Source organism: Balaenoptera physalus (assembly GCF_965194825.1).
Source record: "Balaenoptera physalus genome assembly, chromosome: 7".
Taxonomy (NCBI): domain Eukaryota; kingdom Metazoa; phylum Chordata; class Mammalia; order Artiodactyla; family Balaenopteridae; genus Balaenoptera; species Balaenoptera physalus.
In genome coordinates this window covers 37700069-37721401 of record NC_138886.1, presented here as the reverse complement: position 1 = coordinate 37721401, position 21333 = coordinate 37700069, and the positions used below count along the sequence as shown (strand labels likewise).

At 41.7% G+C, this 21333-nt stretch overlaps 2 long non-coding RNA genes across 3 annotated transcripts in view; both read right to left on the bottom strand.

The window, feature by feature from the left end:
- Positions 1 to 11953, bottom strand: part of LOC309663855 — a 71324-nt gene extending 59371 nt beyond the window's left edge. Inside the window, exon 1 of one of the 2 annotated variants that reach the window (XR_014265497.1) lies at positions 1083 to 11953. This is a non-coding gene — a long non-coding RNA (uncharacterized lncRNA). The remainder of the gene's footprint in view (positions 1 to 1082) is intronic. The other variant, XR_014265498.1, reaches the window with a different exon arrangement.
- Positions 11954 to 18194: 6241 nt separating this feature from the next.
- Positions 18195 to 21333, bottom strand: part of LOC309663859 — a 134206-nt gene continuing 131067 nt past the window's right edge. The window contains exon 5 of the long non-coding RNA XR_014265501.1: positions 18195 to 19360. This is a non-coding gene — a long non-coding RNA (uncharacterized lncRNA). The remainder of the gene's footprint in view (positions 19361 to 21333) is intronic.

Here is a 21333-nt window from a genome sequence, read left to right as displayed (position 1 = left end):
CCAGGATCATTTGCCCTGAAAACTAGTCCACTTTTGTGCTCCCAGAGCTACAGCCCGCTAAAAGAGCAAACAACCTTCATATCTGAAAACACTGCCTCCTGAAGGAATCTGACCTCAACCCCTCAGGAGATCCAAGAAAAGAAAAGTCAGTCTTTGGGACTTCCCTGGTTGCTCAGTGGTTAAGACTCCACGCCTGCAATGCAGCAGGGCCCAGGTTTGATCCCTGGTCGGGGAACTAGATCCCACATGCATGCCGCAACTAAGAGTTTGTACGCCACAACCAAGACCCGGCGCAACCAAATACATTAATTAATTAATTAATTAAAAAAAAGTCAGTCTTCTCTTAATTGAGTCACCACTTAACTCACTGGTTCATCAGATAAGGAAAAAGCAATTTCAGTCAGCTGTGTATTTACATTTATCTCAATTTACATTTTTCATCCCCAAACTTTACTGGTTTCCAGTTCTGGTTCCCTGAGGTATGAGCTACCCTCTCTCACCTGTGTAGATAACATCCCTTTTGGGCAGTACAACTGGCTTAAAAGCTACTAAACAAAACAGAAATAAATGCTGAATGGTTTCTTTAAATGCAAGTGGTACTAAAGAAGGAGCCATAGTAAAGTTATTACAATAATCTGCTTGAGTGGATAAGGAGAACCCACAAAGCAGTAGTATCTGTTTACCTCCATGTACAGTTTTTGTAGCATTTTCCCAAGACTCAAAAAAAAAGAGCATTAAAGATAATCTCAATGACCAACCATTGGGCTGGGGGCCCAAGACACAGGTGCAAGCCCATATCTTACTTATGGCTTCATATCAGCATAAGACTATGCCCACTCTTGGCTAGACGCCTACTTCTCACATGTATTCATAATATTATAAATCCATGTTTTGTGTTTACCTTTCTAAATGACATAATTTCTACAAAGATAATTTAGAACTACAGTGTCTGCTTTGGGGAACTTTCAAAATGAACAAAAGGGGGAAAGGAGTTAAAATATACATAAAAACAGAAAAGGAATAAAACTGCAAAAAATAACAATTTCAAAATGATGGCAGCACTCCAGTCATCTGAAACTCACATATCTGGCGCCATGAAGAATCCAAAAGAAGACTGAAAGTCAGGAAAGGATGAACAGCACCCTGTGAGACACCCCTCCTTGGCACAGGACTACCCGCATTCAAGGGCGTTTAAAATGCAATTCTAGTACATCTGATCATTTTGCTTTCTGAGTCTTCAGCAAACGAAGGTGCTCAGGAAGGAAGGAAGAAAGAACCAACAATAGTAAACTGTAACCTGGCAGCCGGACAGCAAAAACAGAAAATGCACACAGGAACTCAAAAAGCCAAGCTGAACTACCATCCCCCAAATCCTGAGGCTATCACTATACTACAGTCCAGGATGAAACTCGGCTTCATAATGATGACCCTGAGTTAGCAAGGAAGGCTGAAGTTATTTTGCAAACGGTTACTAAAAGCAAGGCATTGGGTGACTCCATATGCTTACCAAAAGACATGTGACAGACTGCCCATGGCAGCACTCCACGTGATAGCCACAAAGTAGAAAGTACCCAAATGGCCATTAATAGTAAAATGGATAAATGAATTGTGATATCTTCACACAATGAATACTCTACAGCAATGGAAATGACAGATCTACAACAACAAGCTCACAAGCATAATGTTGAGTGCAAGAAGCCAAACCCATGTAGTAAGGAAAAGAACAGGCAAGAGATCATGCCTGGGGTCAGGGAGGGGCTCTAGTGATTGGTTGGAAGGGAGCACGGGAGCTTCTAAGTAACATGCTGTTTCCTGATCTGGATGCTGAATATGCGAGCATTCCATCTGGAAAGATTCAGCAAGCTGTACACCAAGCTCTGTGCCCTTTTCTGTATGTGTATTTGTCTCTGAAGAACACATTCACAAAATATTACACAATATACTTGATGAAGTATAAATTTCTTATCTTCGTGGTAAATCCAATCATGAACACTTCACAATTCAGATTTCAAGTAACCAGAGGCAACCCCAGGCAAAATTTGAAGCACATGATGTTTATCTTTCCTCCCTCAGTTCCACATTCTCTTTCTGGGGCTTTTCTATCTGTTGAAAAGCAACTCCCGACCAAGCGTGGTCACACACCATGCCCTCCCCGTTTCTCATTTCCTCAGCAGAGTTTAATACACACAGAAATCTCCCAGGGATCCCGTTAAAATGCAGATGCCTCAGTAGGTCTGTGGTGGGACCTAGAGCCTGCATTTCTAGAAAAATTCCCAGGTGTGGCCAATGCTGCTTGAGTGAGGCCTTGAGCTGCACAGCCTCAGAAAAGACGTGATTTAAAACCAGTGCCTGCCAAGCTCCTGGGTGCTGAGGAATGCCTCATCCCAGGAATATGAGCATGGAAGTTTTAGGACCCATATCTGGTGGAACATTCTTGGCTTCCCAATGCCTCTCAAATTGCATCCCTATTAGCTCTACCAACTCAGGGACAAAAACTAGTAGTTGGGGACAGTAAAGTGAAAACCTGCTCCTACTCTAGGGAGGTTTGCTCTGTTTCTCATTAAAACTTCACCTTTGGACTTGTTAGCAGTGCCTTTCCCATAGCACTTACAGGAGGGAGGGAGGGAGGGAGGGAGAAGAAGGCAAAGAAAGAAAGGAAGTGAGCAAGCAAGCAGTTAGTTTGCCTGGGGAAGTGCAGCAATGTAAAGTGCTGGTGTGACTTGCCAGATGGCTGAGAGGCTGCTTAAATCCAAGATGTCTCTTCCATGAGGGGCTCAGTTTGCAGTTACGAATATTTTCATCAAGAGTGAGGTTGTAGGGTGAGAATGGAGGGGTAGACACCAGGGTGAGTAAGCCCTCTTCTCCCAGGGCATCTCAGAGCCATGAACACAGGTAGAGCAAGCCTTTTCCTGGCAGATAGAAAAATGTTAATAACTTTAAACCTCCCCAGAAACTTGGTATGTGGTTTTGAAGTGTTTAGGCATTTGGAAGGGATACAAGGGGAATATAACATATGTATAGAGATTTTTCCTAGATTCAAATAAATATTTGAAAATTTTCTGGTGTGTATTTTATAAGATGGAAGCAATAAAAAAAAAAGAAATGCTCTCTGATCTCTCCAAAACTGATTCCCATAACATAACGAATCTCAAAAACAGAGTATCTGAAAAACATTTTATTTAGTAGCTGCAATGGTTAATTTTATGTGTCAACTTCGCTAGGCTGCAGTGCTTACGTATTTGGTTGTACATGTCTGGACGGTGCTGTGAAGGTCTTTTGTACATGAGATTAATAAAGCAGATTACCCTCCATAATGTGGGCAGGCCTCTTCCAGTGAGTTGAAGACCTTTAAATGAAAACTGATCATCCCCAAGGAAGAGGGAATTTTGCCAGCCCACTGCCTTCCCTGAGTCTCCAGCCTACCGGCCCAGCCTGCAAATTTCAGACTTGCCAGCCTCCACAATTGTGTGAGCTAATTCCTTAAAATAAATCCACCCCTAGCCCCCACCTCTATACACTCTCACACACACACACACACACACACTCACATCTTACTGGTTCTGTTTCTCTGGAGAACCCTAACTAACATAATGGGTTATGTCATTGTACTTTCATTGGAGTTAATCACATAAACAAATACACCAGCTTCACACTGAATATATGTTAGCACTGCTTAAAAGAGTTGAGTAAGATTATTCAGCTTACTTGGTTGAATAAGTTGAACTCAAGAAGAACTGAATTCTTATTCAGCTGCAGAATGAGAACTTTAATTTTAAATATCATTCAACAGAATAGGTCACTTTTTAAGGGCCCAAATGCTCACATAATGTAACATTTTAATTCTCACAGGGCTCATTAAGATTGTAACAGCCTGTCTAATAGATCGGAGGACTTCTGTGGACAGATTTTATTAGCCCGAAGACAGCTTATTCACTGTAATCTTTTAAGAGAGAGGCAATACATTATCTTTTTAGACCAATATAAAACCTCCAGATCTGTACACATGGAATCAATCTAACGCTCATTTCTGGCTCGGTGCCTTCCTTTAGCCTCCCATGAATTTGTACTCAAGACTAGGACTGCTCAGACACAGTGCATGTTCCTAGAGCGTCAATTAGCTCGTCCCCTAGGTCAATAGGTGAGAGATGCAGAAGTGGAAGTTGCATTTCCCAGCATGTCAGTGCTCTGCGCCCAAGTTACAGCCACCAAACGCAAGCCTATTACCGCCACTGAAGGCAGCTGGCTGCAAGTGAACCCAGTGCTAGGCACAGGGCCCACTCCCCGGGGACTTCTTCCTGGCACAGACATTCCACATGCTTTGTGTTTGTTCATTTTGTCCCTGTTCCCGTAACTTGGCAGCCACAACCCATATACCTCCATCCATCAAGTTACCTTCACCGTAAAAAAATAAATAAATAAACTGCAAAATCCTATATTTTCACTGTTTAAAACATCTACAGTTTATCCTGGACTGGTATTCTGGACTGCTGCATGTCTCTGTCTATTAAGAATGTAACGTGGGGTTTTTTTTTTATTGTGCTAATATCTTTTAGGATTGTTACTGTTTTTGACTATTCTGGTTGCAAAGCTGTACAGATATGGAGAGGTCGGCCCCATTCCTACTTTTTTTTTTTATATGTCTTGTGTGTGTTTGCAGAATATTAGGTTTTTCTGGAATGCACATACTACGTTAGAGCAGAAATGCATGCGCTATAATTCATTCATTAACATCCCCAAGCTACTCATATCTGCCAGACTGAAGTACAGGCTATGCCAACAGAGCCCCAAGGAGGAAAAGAAAAAGTATTTGCATCACAAACACTAACATGTTTATGGCATGTCTGTCAGAAAACATGACATACAAATGTCCTAAAACACGGATTTTCTAAGCAAATGTCAGTTGACTCCTCAGAAATTCTTCCGCCTCAGCCAGAGCAGACTGTAACTCTGTTCTACAGGAGCAAGAATTACAAGGTGACTGTGTCACATCAGGGGATGAACTGTGCGGCCACCACGCCTAAGGAGATGGGCAACAAGCCAGCGCCTGCTGCCTCAACCCCCCGACCCTCCACCTCGGGACCAGGCAGGCACACGAACACTGAGGGAATTAAAGAGACATGTCTGAGCTACTGCATCTGTATATCTTTATAAGACATACAAACGAAGGCCTTAAGGTTTAAAATTCACTTTCCTCTTTTTATAATTACTCTGACAAAAGCAATTATAATTTGGAAGACCCCAAACACTTACCAGTTGAAGCAATGAAACTGTTTTTCTTGTTTGTTTGCTTGTTTTTTAAATTTTTGGCCGGGCCGTGCGGCATGTCGGATCTTAGTTCCCCAACCAGGAATCGAACCCTGCCCCCTGCATTGGAAGCACGGAGTCTTAACCACTGGACCACCAGGGAAGTCCCATGAAACTGTTTTTTTGAGGAACTAATTTCAATGAAATCATATGTGTCATTCCACCATTACAACTTTCCTCTGGGAAATAGTGTTTACTTCCCATTTTACAACTTGGTATGAGACTAATAGTCAGATAGGAGAAGCCCGAGTACCATGATAAATAATCTCTTCCCATTTCTTCCTTCCAACAATATACTGCAGTCAGGCCCTACCTAAGCTTTACCAAGCTACACATGAAGCAAGAAGGTATATTGTATATACCCTCTTAGGGGAAGAAAGCAGACATCTGAATCACTACAGCATCCTAACCTTCCCCATCATCTAAAAGCTCTCTCTGCCGTCAGCCTCTAAGCTTCCATTCACGGCACATTAGCCTGTTTCAACTACTTCCATTTTACAAATGAAATAAGATCATGTAACCTGGGAAGAAACTGAGAAACAGGTAAAGATGTTTACATGCTCAAAGTGACAGGAGTAGTATGACTGTGAATTTGAACAGCGATTCAGGATAGGAGTAAATGAAAACTTCAGGTTAAAAGACAAGCCAGAGAAGAGTCTGCGGCTCTTAGAGCGTAGTCTTCCAATGATACCTCACTTTAAGCCTTTCTCTTTTTGTCCACACCATAAGGCAGAGTAAACAAGCTCTCATCAAAATCTGACAGCAAAGCTCGGAACAAACAGTGAGATCTGAGGGTCAGAGCAGGCCACTGTCCCAATGGCCAACACTGGTAGTCCTCTAAGGATGGGAAAGCCAGAATACCTTTCCGGGGCCAGGAGGCCAAAAAGAAATTACTATCTTGAGATGAAACTCAAATATCAGAACCAGAAGGGGTCACCACCAGCAAGTAGAGCTCAGAAAAACTAAGCCACACACAGATTCCTGCCAGGCCCAGGCGCAAGGTTTGGAAGGTTCAAGGTAGGCTGTGGTTTTAAAAGACAGGTAGGCTTCTCCCACTCAGCAGTAATGACAAACATAATTGTGACAGAGGATATACTGAAGGGAAAAAACAAAAAGCAACAAGCCAGCAACAATTAGAAAATAAAGGTATAGAGAGAGATACACAAATAAAGATATATAGAGATAGATAGATATATCTTTATGCATCTATCTCTACATATCTCCAGTTCTGAATGCATAAAAGGCAGAGAATCTCTGGAAAGCCTGTGGCTAGCACACTGATAGGCCCCAAAGCCAGTGCCAAAGGAAAGCATTACACACAGTCAAAAACACTCGGTGGCGCAGTGGTTAAGAATCCGCCTGCCAATGCAGGGAACAGGGAGGGGTTCAAGCCCTGGTCCGGGAAGATCCCACATGCCGCAGAGCAACTAAGCCCGTGCACCACAACTACTGAGCCTGTGCTCTAGAGCCCGTGAGCCACAACTACTGAGCCCACGTGCCACAACTACTGAGCCCGTGTGCCACAACTACTGAGCCTGTGCTCTAGAGCCTGTGCTCTGCAACAACAGAAGCCACCACAATGAGAAGCCACTGCGAGCAGAAGCCCATGCACCACAACGAAGATTAGCTCCCTCTTGCCGCAACTAGAGAAAGCCCGAGTGCAGCAACGAAGATGCAATGCAGTCAAAAATAAATAATAAAAATAAATACATTTTTAAAATAAATAAATAAATACTGTGTTAAAAAAAAAAAACACTCTTCCAGGACCGAGGCTCAACCCACCATCATGCCTCAAGGCTGAAACAAATCTTTATCTCCTTGGAGAGCACAAGATATTACTGGCCATATGAGTGAAAAAAAACACATTTATCTTCAAACACTACAAACACAGTCCAAAGCACCCAGATGCTCACATTTGGAAGATAGTCAAGAGCTGAGATCAACCAGAGAAGAGCTGATTTAACTCTCGCATCTCAAGCTGCCTCGGGGCTGTTCTCATTGAGTGGGAAGAGAAGGGAAACTGAGGCACTATCTAATCAATCAGTGTCTCTCCATCCGTCTGCTCGTCTTCTGCCCCCTCTCACCCTGTCCCTCTCTCTCTGTCTCCAGATCACACTCTCTGTGTTTATTTCTCTCTTTGCGTCCACCTCTCCTCTCTTCCGTTCCCATCTTGCAAAGCACCGTATCATGTAGGTGAAGTGGGTTTATGAAGCAATTGCACTATTACAAAAGAAGATGATCAGAGGGAAAAGCCCTAAAGTGGAACCCAAGAAAGGGAAATGTAAAGGAAACCCTGACCAATGCTGAAACCATGCCTCTGCGTACTTGTAGCTATGTGTTTTAAAAAATCTAGTGAAGTGGGATTGGTGTTCAACTGTTGCTCTTTTCCTCTCTTAGTCATCATCTTTATAGTTGTACAGACATGCTGAAGTAAACCATTTTGACAACCCATATACAGGTCACACATGGGTAATTTTGGTTCCTTCTCCATTAAATTTCTTGCTTCTAAATTATTCAACAAAAGAGTCCTCTTCAACATTGTGTGTGTAGAAAAGGTGCAAATCACGTGAAACAGCTGACCGCATGGGTCCAATTTTGGCACCTGAACGAATCCCACCCTAGCCCTGTCTGGCAGGTCACCAATCACACTAACCCCTGTTACACTAGATGCACCCACCCTGGGTCTGTCCCTGGTCTGGTCTGTGGCACAACCAGTGCCCATGCACAAACCCATTGTGGTTCCGGTGCCAGCTGGACCCTTGTGTTTCTGTTTCTAAGAATGCGGGGTTCTAAGTTAATTTATCAACATGAATCAGTCCACAAATGACACCCGCTATCACTACAAATGGAACTGAGAAAACTCTGAAAAGCTTCAGCTCTGATTAGAGGAGAGAGATGAATTCCTGTTATGCCCTTGCCTCAGTCAAATGCTCAATGCGCGCGTGCACGCACGCACGCACGCACGCGCGCACACACACACACACACACACACACACACACACACCCTATATCCTTTTCTCCTTGCCAATCTCAGAACACGCCAGCGTTCACTAGGAACTTGAAAGTATAGGGAGGGAACCAACAAAAGAAATGAAGAGATCACACGCAGCATGAACTAACTGCATTGTCAGTATATGAAGCAAGGAATCAAAGAACACGGGCTTATTTGATTCATTCAGCAAATATTTATTGAGTACACTTATTGTACTGGGTACAAACCTTGCTTTCACCAAGAGAACGCCCCTGGCACCAGAAACTGGCTAGACTAGGTTATTACAAGTCTGCTCTCTGTTTCTCCCCAGACATCCTCTCCCCACTTTATGGATTTTTCTTGGCCTGACACAATCCTCCTTCCAGAATTCTCTTACATAACTACATTGCCTTGCCCATTCTGGTTTCACCTGCTGGCTGACCTAGTTCTAGCTTACTAGGAAGTGGTGACGGCCCATCCTGACCCTCTGGACCACTCACACCTGCCCAACTCAACAGGTCACTCGGACACTCCCGTCCCCAGACTTTAAGGAAAGGAGTCCCTCAGTATTCTAAGAGAAAACGAACTTAAGAATGTGTTAACACATCCCACAGACCATTTTTATTCTTTCCCAATGCAATGTTATTTTCTCTCTAATATCGCAATTATTGATAACTGAGGAATTTAACCCAAATTTGCTTAATATTTTGATCTAAGAGCTTGAATGATCTTTGAAATGGAAATCGCCACCACGTTTTGCCTCTACAGGAACCAAACATTCTTATACTATCTGATATCTGTTCTCCTCAAACTGTACATGAATCCTCCTAGGATAGGCATGGGACAGGGTCACCTGGGGGAAGATGGAGTGCCAGGTGGGAAACTAAGCCACCAGATGAAATGGCACACCTTCCCAGAGAGACAATTTTCCCCTTGAAAGGAAATACAACATTTTAGATTAAAACAAGCCCCAATATATTATAGAGTAAAATGAACAAATACATGATTTTTTTTAAGATAAAAACTCAAGACTTCAAAGAAAGCTCCTGCTTGTGGGCAGTCTGTTAGACTATGCCCACAATACATGGTGTTTCCTGCAAATAACTCCTTGCCTTTATAAGTTCTTCAATGAAATTTTTGAGAAATGTTTAACCCACACTATGAACTTCCTGAGGGCATGAACTACGTCTCCTCTTTCTCTTTGTCTCCAGGGACCTAGGACAGTACATAAGACAGTGCCTGGCACAAAACAGGCACTCTGATGTTTGCAGGATTAATTTGGCTGAAATAATGGCAACAGCACTGTCAATAACAAAAGACTTTTTACCATATTTGAATGGGAGGAAGGGAAGGTGAACAGCTGTATGAGGACATGGAATGGAAGCAACCCAATTTACCAATACAGCTGATGGCTGCTGTGTGAACAATCAGACGAAGCAACTCAGTTTATTTCTTTTCCACTTGAACAAGTACAGGAAGGCAAATATTGTACCTGTTAATCTCACAGAAGATGGGGGTGGGGCTTAGGACACAAGTCTACCAGATGACATTGGTTCCATTAAATTTAATAACTTCTGAAGAGTTGGAAAAGCGTTGTGATAATAATAATGTCACCAATGATATTAAGTCCTGGTTTGTATGCTGATCCTAAGAAGGTCATTTTGATCATTTAAAGGTTGTATCATATATTTGCTGCTGAGACTTGACAACTCTGAAAAGTAGTTCTCTGTGTGTGTGTGTGTGTGTGTGTGTGTGTGTGTGTGTGTGTGTAAAACGTGGTGTGGGCTTACCTTTCCTTATTCTTAATATTGTTACCTTTTTTAACTAGCTGGACCCAAACCAAGTTACACATGAAAGATAATTCGAAGTATATGGCTTATAGCAAAGTTTAAATTTTTCTACTTCCCTGGTGGAGACACTGCATTTTCACTCATTTGTAAATAATAGAAAAGATGGGTATCACACACACTTTCTCCACACAATCCATCTTATACTGCAACGATTCACTTTCCATGCCCAGTGTTCTCGAACTCTCCAAACTGCAGGGAGAGGCTGTCCGGAGGAGGAAGTGAGGACTTCCAGCCCTGCAGGTCTAAGCGGTGAATGGGTGAGCCAGGCCACTGCTGCCTTCCAGGGCTATTTCCTTTTCTGAGTCATATGTCTCAAATATGTGAACTGCCAACCAAAATGATGCCTTTCAGATCTTCCTAATAATGACAACCAGAGATCCATAAAATTTCAACGGAAATCCAGAGAGCAGAAAACCATTTTATAGTATTAACATGCCTGTAGCGCCTGAGGAAGAAGTGAAAATAGCTCAAGACATACCATGACTCCTGGCAGATAGATGCAAATTAATCTCAATAAAACCCGACTATCTTTCCCTCTATGCCCTGAACCTGCAGCCATCCCCTTTCGCCTGAGAATTCCGTAACTTTATGTTATGTTATTTCTGTCAGAGCCACAAGAGGAGAGAGTTTATTTTTCATGATTTTATCATTTTATTCTGTGATATAAAAAGCGAGTGTTTTCACTCTCAGTTTACAACATATGGGATCAAATGCTGCTCTTTTATTAACTGGCCAAGTCCCTTAACGTCTTTAGGTCTAAATTTCTCCATCAATCAGAGATAAGAGAGTCTACGACCCTGTTTAATTCTGAAAATCAAACAAATGAGCTTGTAAAATAGCAGGCATCAATGAATATTTGTGTGTAGCAATATAAATGCACAACAATGTCTTGTTTTCTATGTAGTAGCAGGAAAACAGGGAGTACAATAACTGCTATAGAGAAAGCCAAACTGGCTAACAGCTCGGGTCACGGCTCAGGTGCCGCTCAGGTGCAGCCAGGAGGCCTGGCGTAAAAGGTGACGTAATCAAGTCGTTGTGAAGTGGGAGCGCTCCTAAATCAGTGTCTGGGAAGATTCTCCGGACGCTGCGGATTTCACTTCGGCCTGTATAACTAACAAAGTGCCCTTTGCAGGGCTCAGATATGAGCAAGTAAAACTTTCTCCCCAAACTCTGCCTCTGAACGCATTCCCTTTCCTTAACACTAGGGCATCTCGTCTTGGGGAAGTTAAAGCGAGTCGCTGAATGGAGAAAAAGGAACTCAGAGAGAGACTAGGAGGTCTGCACACTCCGCAGTGTAAGAGGGAGAGATGGCAGCGCCCCTGGAAGGACAGGAAACACCACCACCACCTCCCGCCCTCCAAACCACACACGCACCTGGGGATGAACTTGGCCTCGTCCCAGAGTCGTGCCTGGAAGTCCTGCCACGCCTAGCCAGGCCTCGCCGCGTCCCAGGAGACGGCCAGAGCCGCCGCCGCGTCCTTGTCGCCCTCGTCCTCCTCGCTGTCCCCGGGGTCGGACCCCGCCTGGTTCTCGCGGCCCCCAGGCAAGGCGCCGTCCCCCGCGGCCGGCCCAGCGGAAGCCGAGCGCAAACTCCTGGAAGGTGAGGCGCAGTCGCGGTCGGCTTCGAGCCTCCGGAGCCGGCCTCGGCGTCGGCCGGCAGCACGCGTAGCTCCGCCCACAGCGCGTGAACTTCTTGCGCTCCAGGTGCCCTGAGTGGTTCGCAGGCAACGAAGGCGGAGCGCAGCCCGGCCAGCTCCTCCAGGTCCCCGCCCCGCCTGGTGGGGCCAACCGAAAGGGCTCCGCGGCGCGACGGGGCACGCGGTCCGACCCGGCTGTGGCGACAGCGGAGAGTCCGGGGCCACCTGCTGCCCCCGGGATCCGCGGCAAGTTCGGCGAGTCGGGCTGATTTGGCCACTGGCGGGAACCTCCAGGCGAGGCGAGGCGCCTGGGTGGGTCGGGACGGCGCGCTCCGACGCGGCTTCGCGTTCTGCCAGCCCTGGAGCGGTGCCAGCGCGCCCCTGGCCCCGCGCAAAAATGCCCGCCCGCGACTGAGTGCCCGGCGAGGCCGCACGCGCCTTCACGGCGGGGCCTGGCTCTGCCCAGCCTGGGAGGAGGAGCGCCCAGCACCGGTTCCCACGCCTCCGGGATCCCGGCTGTGCTTTCCGTGCAGAACTCTGGAGCCTGGGTTTGGGGCTCTTGGAGTTGGGGGGCCCGGCCGGAGCTGGGAGTGAGGCAGTAGGCTCTTCGGCGTAAACAGTGTTTACTCGGGTCAATCAAGAGCTGGCAGGAGCGTAGGGAGCTAACTAACTGGACAGAAAGAGGAAAGGAAAGTAGGGGTAGGATTCCAAATTGGTTAACGTTATGTGTATTTTATTATTTTCTGATTCCGGAAAATTGGTAAACTTCTGTATATACAAGATTTACCAGAAGACCCCCATTCTCTGATTTTACTGGCTTTCTTTAATGCATGTCCGTCCAACATTAAGATCCAACTAGTTAATGCACATTAGGAATCACATAGATCTTCCAGATCCTCAAATCCAAATAATTTTTCTCAGTTCTTGTCTCCAAAACCCGAGAAAATTAATAACCAAAATCCTTGACAGGCAGCAATATTTAAACAAGGACTGAGATAGCTTTTAAACAAATCTTATGGAAATTATATGTGCAGATGTGTTACCCTTTGATCTTAATTTCAACAGTGCTATTGTTTCTTTAATACTGGCTGCTTAATGGGTATAAGATCTTTAAAATTCATCCATTTTTATCCTTTTTTTAAAAATCTCATTTTCAAGAGACCCTCACTTTGTCGTATGACTTATGTATATGTTCCCTTTGGTGATTCTCATAGCTTGTGAAAATGCATTTGAGTTATTTTTACTTTATCACATCAGTTCCCTCCACTTTTTAGACTTTTTTATTTATTTCCATTTCTTTTAGTAATGACTCTGTATTCCATTTATTCTCATTCTGGATTCTCTCTATTGCTTATTACTTTGATTGTTTTCAGTGTCATAAAAATAGAGGATTTGACTGACACATTTCTTCAAGCTGATGTTCTTAAACAGAAAGCTAAATGCTAAACATCTGAAGAACTGTTTCTTCTTGAATAGTACAATAAATAAGGTCAACACTCACAGCATCTGTCAAGCTGTAAATGCCACTGATATTCTCCATCTGTAAATTTAACTGGTAAATTATGAGAGGCATTCTATTAAGAAGCCCTGGTCAGCAATCTAATTGCTAAATGAATATAGTTCTGTACAGGTAGATAGCTAATACATTGGAATGAATTTTATTATTAGTGCAATATAAATTGTTATTGATTTTGAGTTTATGTGCTTTCCTGTTTATTCTAAAGACTGATTTTTCCATATAAAGTAAAAAGTGGCCTCGGTAATGCCACTTATTACCTCGGTAATGCCTTTAAAGCTTTTCAAATATACTTATTAAACTGAATCTTTGAAATATTATCATTCTGTTAGCAATTAATAAATATCTGTATTTTTCAAAATAGATAAGTTAATATTTTTAACTGCTTTGCCAGAAATGCTTTCTTGAAGACTGCTCTTGCAACTTCCTTCCTTAAATCACACTGACCTTTGCACTCAATTCTAAATTCTTATATTCTTTGACCTGCTTTGTCCTTTCAATAAGCCCCTTCACTGAGGAGTCATCAAGAAACATGGATTATTCCAAACGTCTGTGTACACGCCTTCTCATTTCCACTGATTTTACTCTACTCCAGACAGTTATCACAACAGTTATCATAACAACACAACAAACACCTAGTGATTTAAAATAGCAACCATTTTATTTGCATAATCTCACTGCCATCAACTTGGGCAGGGCTCAGGTAGATGGTTTTTCTGCTGGCTTGCCTGGGATCATATAGTCATGGTAGCTTTACTCTGGCTGCGTGGCCTTAAGAGTGCCTCACTCATACGTCTGGAAGCTGGTGCTGGCTGTTAGCTGGACGTGTGTCTTCAGGAGGCTCACACTAGCTTTGTCACATGGTGGCAGTGTTCCAAGAAGTTTAGTACCAATGCACAAATGCTTTTCAAGCCTCAGCTTGTGTCATGTTTGTTGCTATTCCATGGATCAAAGGAAGTCACGTGGCCAAGCTCTAAGTCAATGGAGGAGGGGATTATACAAGGTCATGAAAACAGGGAGATGTACTTTATTGGAGGCCCTTACTATAATAATATACCATACTTAGCCTCTAACACATTCTCTCAGGCTCCTGTCCTGCCAACCTCCTGTTCGTTCTACACAACCACAGCTGGACAGCCCTTAAACACCAATTATTCTGTCATTTTGGAGCTTAGTGTTTCTCAATCACTGGTAATTTTGTTCCCCAGGAGACATTTGGCAATATCTGGAGACATTTTTGGTTGTCACAATTTGAAAAGGGGGAGATGCTAGTATCTAGTAGGTAGAGGTCAGGGATGCAGCTAAACATCCTATGATGCACAGGCCCAGCCACCCATAACAAAAAAACTATCTGGTCAAAAATGTCAGTAGTCCTGAGGTTGAGAAAGCCTGCACCCAAGCTCATCAACCCCTAAAGGCGTCCCAGTAAAAAGAGAACCAAGGGTAAGCTCTTCATCTGGGCATCCAAAATCCTCTACAATCTGGTCCCACCTTATACTGTATATACAAACATTTCTCCCTTTAGTCTCCATCAGGGCTCCTCCTGTCCCCCAAATATGCCACACTTGATTACATGACTAACTTGATAGCTCCTTATTGTCATGACAAAATGTAAATACTAAACATCCTTCAGCTTTTTTCACTTCTACCTAACCAAACCATTTCCCAGCCTTAGGGGAAGAGTTGGATCCTGCTTTTCCTACCAAAGTTTCCACAATTTCATTATGACATGTCACTTACAAGGACATTGCTTAGCATGTACTATGTCAGCTCAGGCCACAGGAATGCTTTTTTCTTTTCTTTTTTAGTCTTTTTCACAGTTTTATTTTTCACGTTAAAACGCTGATTCATCTGGAATTTATTTTGGGTCAGGTGTGAGTTGTAGATTCAACTTTATTTTTTTCTGATTTTCTGCCTAGTTGTCTCAACACCATTTATACAACAATCTCTTCGCCATGGATTTAAATACCACCTTTAGCATATACTAAATTCCTGTACGTATTTGAGTTTATTTCTGGACTTTGTAGTCTGGTCTATTGAGGAATCACTCACATTTTGAAAGGACTCTTCAGCTTATAAAAAGATTCGTAAAGGAGTCCTATTGGGTTGCTTTTCGTATTTTTAAGTGTTTAAAGTACCTCACAAGGTACTAAGGAATGCTTTTGAATATCCCTAGAAATATACTCAGGGGAAGGCAAAGGTTACATAATCTATCTTTACTATTTTGAAAAATTAGAGGAAAGAGAGGAGAAAAAAGAAATAGGAGGCATTTATTTTCTATTTTAGCATCCATAAACAGCTAAAGGCAGTGCACAACTATTTCCTTGGCGTGAAATATTCTCCACAGTAACTCAAGTCTAAGGGTGTGGCATTGTCTGCAGTTTGTGAAAGGGCCCTATGGAATACATGGGCTACCTAGAAGTCACTGCAATGCCCTGACACAAGTCCTGCTGAAATCAACACATCTGACATTGCTGTAGTACACTGTAGTACATATAAAACCAGAGTGTATACAATTAAATATTTGTGAGTTATAAGAGAGAAAATATTCCTTTCAGAGTTATCCAACTTATTCTTGTCTCATAATATATTGAGTGACTGAAGAAAAGTAGATTGCAATGTACCGTAGTAATCTCAGGTAAAAATTTAAATGCATTACAAGCAAGCAAGAAAATACAAACACTTAAAATTCTGTACTTTTTTACTTTATCATTATTTAGATGGGTGGAGAGGGCAGAGATGTTTGGCATGCAAAATGCATTATTTTTGTATGAGATGTCAAAATTTCATGTGCAGTTACCTCTTGCTTACCTATCTCCATCTAAATTTTAAAATAATTTATATCTACAGCTGGCAGAACTTAAAGTGATGTCTGTATTATTGATCAACCTATGACTCAAAATACTGAATAAAGTAAGGTTACTTCAAAAAATCTTATATCTTATTTTAATTGGGAAAATTTCTGGGCATATTTAACTAAGTATATTTTCAAAGTCTTTGTTGCTAGAAATGCTATTTTCCTGAAAACATTAGCAGGTAAGGGCAGTCATGTTGTGAACTACTTTGACTCTTTCGTAAGCTTCTTTTATTTTGCACAGGTCAGAAGTGATGGTACAGCTGCAAAGATGGAGAATCTTCAATATAAAAAAAGAAAAGACAAGGCCATAGATTATGTGGAGGAGATACAGTTGAGCCTAGATTCAAAGCATGTTAAATGCATGAAAAGTCTTTAAAGTAACCTTGACCTGTACTTTATGTTTCTCAAAGGAGATGCCATCAAACTTGAGAAAACAGAGATATTTTTTTAAATCTGTCCCATAAGTGAAGGAATAGTGAGAATTTCTGAAGTTAAAGACCACCTGTGTTCCAAAGGGAAGGGTATTAGGCCCTGCTGTGAGAGAGAATCACTGCCCATAAATAAAGATTTTTTGGAACACGGTCTTGCCGATTCACTTTCACGCTACAGGAACACAGCTGAGTAGCTGCAACAGACACATATGACCTGAAAAGCCTAAAATATTTATTCCCTGGCCCTTTACAAAGAAAGTTTGCTAACCCTGCTCTGTTTGAAGATGTGAAGGAAGGTAATGCATTGGCAAAGAATCGTCTTAATTTCAAACCATTCTTCTACCCTGAAGGTAGCTTCGGTGCCTCTAAAAATTCTTCAAACCCAATAAAAACATAATAATTCAACTTACAGGAGAATAATTAAAGTCATCACAAGGGAATGGTGATAGGATAAAGGAAGAATGCACAAATTTTATTAATGGTAACTTATTTAACATTTTTTAAAATAAGAAAATACCAACCGACCAGAATCTTGTGCAATTTTGTCTGGTTGTTAAGTTTTTCGGTTCCTCAGCAATTTAGAAGAATCCTATGATAAATTCTGCTTAGAATGTATTAATTTTCCCTTTAATGAAGAATTGCCAAGCCTCCTTTTAGAAGGCAAAAAGGACCAAGGTTTCATGATGTTTCCCATCTTATTTCCCTGCCAGTGATTTCAGCTTACGTTTAGTGTTAAACTGAGGGACTCAGTTTGACCTCGGTTCCATTTCTGCTCTTTCTCTAGTTGGTTTCTGATCAAAAATTTTTTTTATTATAATGGTGAATTGCTCAGCTGTATGTATGTGTGTGTGTGTGTGTGTGTGTGTGTGTGTGTGTGTGTGTGTTTAACCATAAAAAGTCCCAAAGCCTTTTTGACAGCAGGCAGGGTTTATAAATTATAAATAATTATAAACAACTATTAGGCAGCTATGTTCATTTTAATATTGGTAATATTGGAATGATAATTATGTCAATATTTCCTTGTTAGCAATTTACTAATTATTTTAGAGCTGCTCAGGACACACTCAACTTTTTCCGAAACTTGTATTCTAACAATAGGCAGATCATATTCTAAGACCACAATGAATTTTTTCCTAGGGAAGCCTATGAATTTTATCTCAAATACTCAAAAATTACTTTTAGCTCTAGGGAATGCAGTGTGTGCATTGTTAGATCAGAGATACATTTATATTCATGCAAAATAATGAAGAAATGTACATTTCTGTGTGACATGAAAGTTGTTCCCAATTCTATATAAGATGTTAAAATATTAATCCTTTTTAGACCAAAAAACATTAAAGCTCTTATTCCCAGAAGTACAAAATGAGACAAAAGATCAGTCAGAAAGAGATCTATAAAATTCTAAAACCATTCCTATTCCTCTGGAAAGCATTATATAATTCAGAATTCAAAGGATGAGATATTCAAATAAGGCTCTTTTCACCAATACCCAAGAGCCTCAGCTTAGCAATGATCTAAGATACTCATCTTTTACTAATGTAGTAATTAGAAATACAGAATCAGAATTTCTAATGTTGTTAATGTATTCCTTAATTTGTAAGTCTTTAATGTTATAGAAGATGAGTGAATAAAATGAAAAGTTAGCTTTATTAAAAAAAAAAGTAAGAGGTCACATTTGCACCGTACAATGAGATAGAATTCTTGCCCACCAACACATTTGTTGAGAATGCCATACATTTAGAGATGATTTTTTAAAATAATGTATATTTCATTGTCTTTTAAGCTCTCAATTCATGTCTTCCTGTAATAAACAAATTATTAGTTAATTTTTATAAGATATTTACAGGTGGCAAAAGGGATTTCCTCAGACTATTCCAATATGTTGTTTGTTTTGAAACCTAAAAAGTTCCAGGGCCCCATATACAAGTATTTGTTCTATGCATTCCCCTATTTGTTCCATGGATTCCTCCATTTCATGAAAGATTATTACAAAAATCTTAGATTTCATTCAAAGAGATCAGATTTCAGAGAGTAGACTAGGACTAATAAAATAATTCTTGAAATATGGAACACTTGAAATGGTAGCTTCAACTCTGGTAACTCCTGAAATCTTTTTATTTCCTTAGCTTGTATAATTCTCGTAAATGGTGTTCCAAGGACAGAGGCTGAAATAACTGAAAGGTATTTCATTTAAGTTTTCCAAATATTTTTTCTGAACTTTTCTGTGAATTCCAAAGTACATTTGAGATGTCATGAAAGCTTGGTTTTGTCTCTTTTTTTTTTCTTTTTTTCAGGGCCTAGGTACATTTATTTGTTTGTTTACAAAATTAACTAAGCTCAACCCCATCCTAGCCACTGGGTTCCTCCAGGGCAGCAGCTGAGCCTACACGCCCCATATAACATGAGCAGCCCAGGAAGGAGGCAAGTGGGAGCTAGGACCAAGGGAGGGGAAGCCACAGTGGTCTGCTATGAGTTACCTTGGTTTAGTCTTAAATAAAGTTACCAGAAGCTATTTTCTGGGAAATATTTAATGATTGCTAGAACTCTGTTAATAAAATGGAAACAACCATGAGGATTTATAAAGCACAAACCAATGCACAGCTAATATCACGTTTCCTCTTCACTTCATAACGGCATTTGGGACTGAAAGAGACACAAGTGGCCAAAATCAACATTCTCTTACCATCGACAGTTTTTACAAAGTTTTTTAACCACATCCAGGGTGACATTCTTGCAGAAACTGAATTTCACACATTCCAAACTAATATGACAATAATTAGCCTATGAGCAAACCCTGGAAAGAAGAAAGGACAAAAGGTTATTAGAATAGATTGTGAAATGCACTTTTTACAAAGTTTACAAAAATTCAACCCTCAAATTTACCTTGGCCCTGCATATCCACTAACCCCACCCCATCGCTCCTCACCTACTGGTCCTGCCTTCCCAACCAGGCTGAGACTACAAATGGACCTTCCAGAAACACACACAATGAAGACACCTAATACAATTTCCAGACCATAAAAATAAAGTAAAAAAGTAAACATGACAAGGGAAAAGATTTAAAGATGTCAGAGCTTCATTCTGAGATTCTGAGAAAAATGGTAAAAGTAGATAAATCCAGATAATTGTTACAGTGTTATCATTTTGATGTGTATTTAATAATAATGAGGTAAAAGTAATCATTATCTTAACATCTGGTACCAGAATTACTCCCAGAAGGGAACCATCTTAGTTTGGGATAATACCTTTATTAAAAAAAAAAAAAAAAAGATTTATTTATTTATTATTTATCTTTATTCATTTTGGCTGCATCGGGTCTTAGTTGTGGCATGTGGGCTCTTCGTTGTGGTGTGCAGGCTTCTCTCTAGTTGTGGCGAGAGGGTTTTCTCTTCTCTAGTTGTGGTGCACGGGCTCTAGAGCACGTGGGCTCTGTAGTTTGTGGTGCGTGGGCTCTGTAGTTTGTGGCATGCTGGCTGTAGTTGAGGCGCGCAAGCTCAGTAGTTGTGGCACACAGGCTTAGTTGCCCCGTGGCATGTGGGATCTTAGTTCCCTGACCAGGGATCGAACCCACATCCCCTGCATTGGAAGGCGGATTCTTAACCACTGGACCACCAGGGAAGTCCCTGGGGTAATATCTTGATAGACTCTTGCAAGAGAAAAGAATCTGCAGAATAACATGTAATAGTTCTGCCAATTTTCATAGACAAGGATGGATTTTTCTTCCTCCTGACAAGTGAATAAGGAAGACAGTGGAGAGAAGAGAGACGACAGAAAAATGGAGAGAGGCTGGAGCCAGCAAGGTGAGAAGGCTACTGGGGAGCCAGTGGAAGAACTTGTGAAAGTGCTATAAGCCCTTCCTAGGGTACCTGAAACATTTCTGCTGAAGTCTGTTTTGCTCACAAATGAACAAGAAGAAGAGGCTGAGTTAACACTGATCATGTGAAAGGGAGCAGGAGCCCAAGAGGCAAGAGAAGACAGGAGGGCACATGAGCACATAAATCCCACCCCAGAATTTGTCAAAATTATGGGCATGGAATTTTGATAACCCTAAGCAAATGTTTACCTAGATCTCAGGAGTCAAAAAGCCTCCTTCAGGAGAAGGGATCTCTATAACCTAAATCACAAGTTCTCAAAGGATGGCTCCCGTACCAGCAGCAGCAGAATCACCTGGGAAATTGTTAGAAATTTGGGGAGCTTCACTCCGACCCACTAAATCAGAAATTCCAGGGGTCAGGCTCACCAATCTAACAAGTCTTCCAGGTGACCCTGATGCACAAAAAATCGGAGAACCACTGGCCTGAAAAATGATTCACAGCCTTGGCCATGTATTAGTTTCACCTGTGACATGATGATTAAAAAATACTGATGCCAGAGAATCATTCTCAATGATTCTACCAACATAAACAAATTATACGTCAAAGGAACAAATTCTCGAAAGTAAGTCTATAGGCAGAAATGCCAAAAATCTCTATTAGACATAGCTTCAAGATGGCGGAGGAGTAAGACGTAGAGATCACCTGCCTCCCCACAAATACATCAAAACTACATCTACATGAGGAACAACTCCTACAGAACACCTACTGGACGCTGGCAGAAGACCTCAGACTTCCCAAAAGGCAAGAAACTCCCCACGTACCTGGGTAGGGCAAAAGAAAAAACAGAGACAAAAGAATAGGGATGGGACCTGCACCTCCGGGAGGGAGCTGTGAAGGAGGAAAAGTTCCCATACACTAGGAAGCCCCTTCACTGGTGGAGATGGCAGGTGGC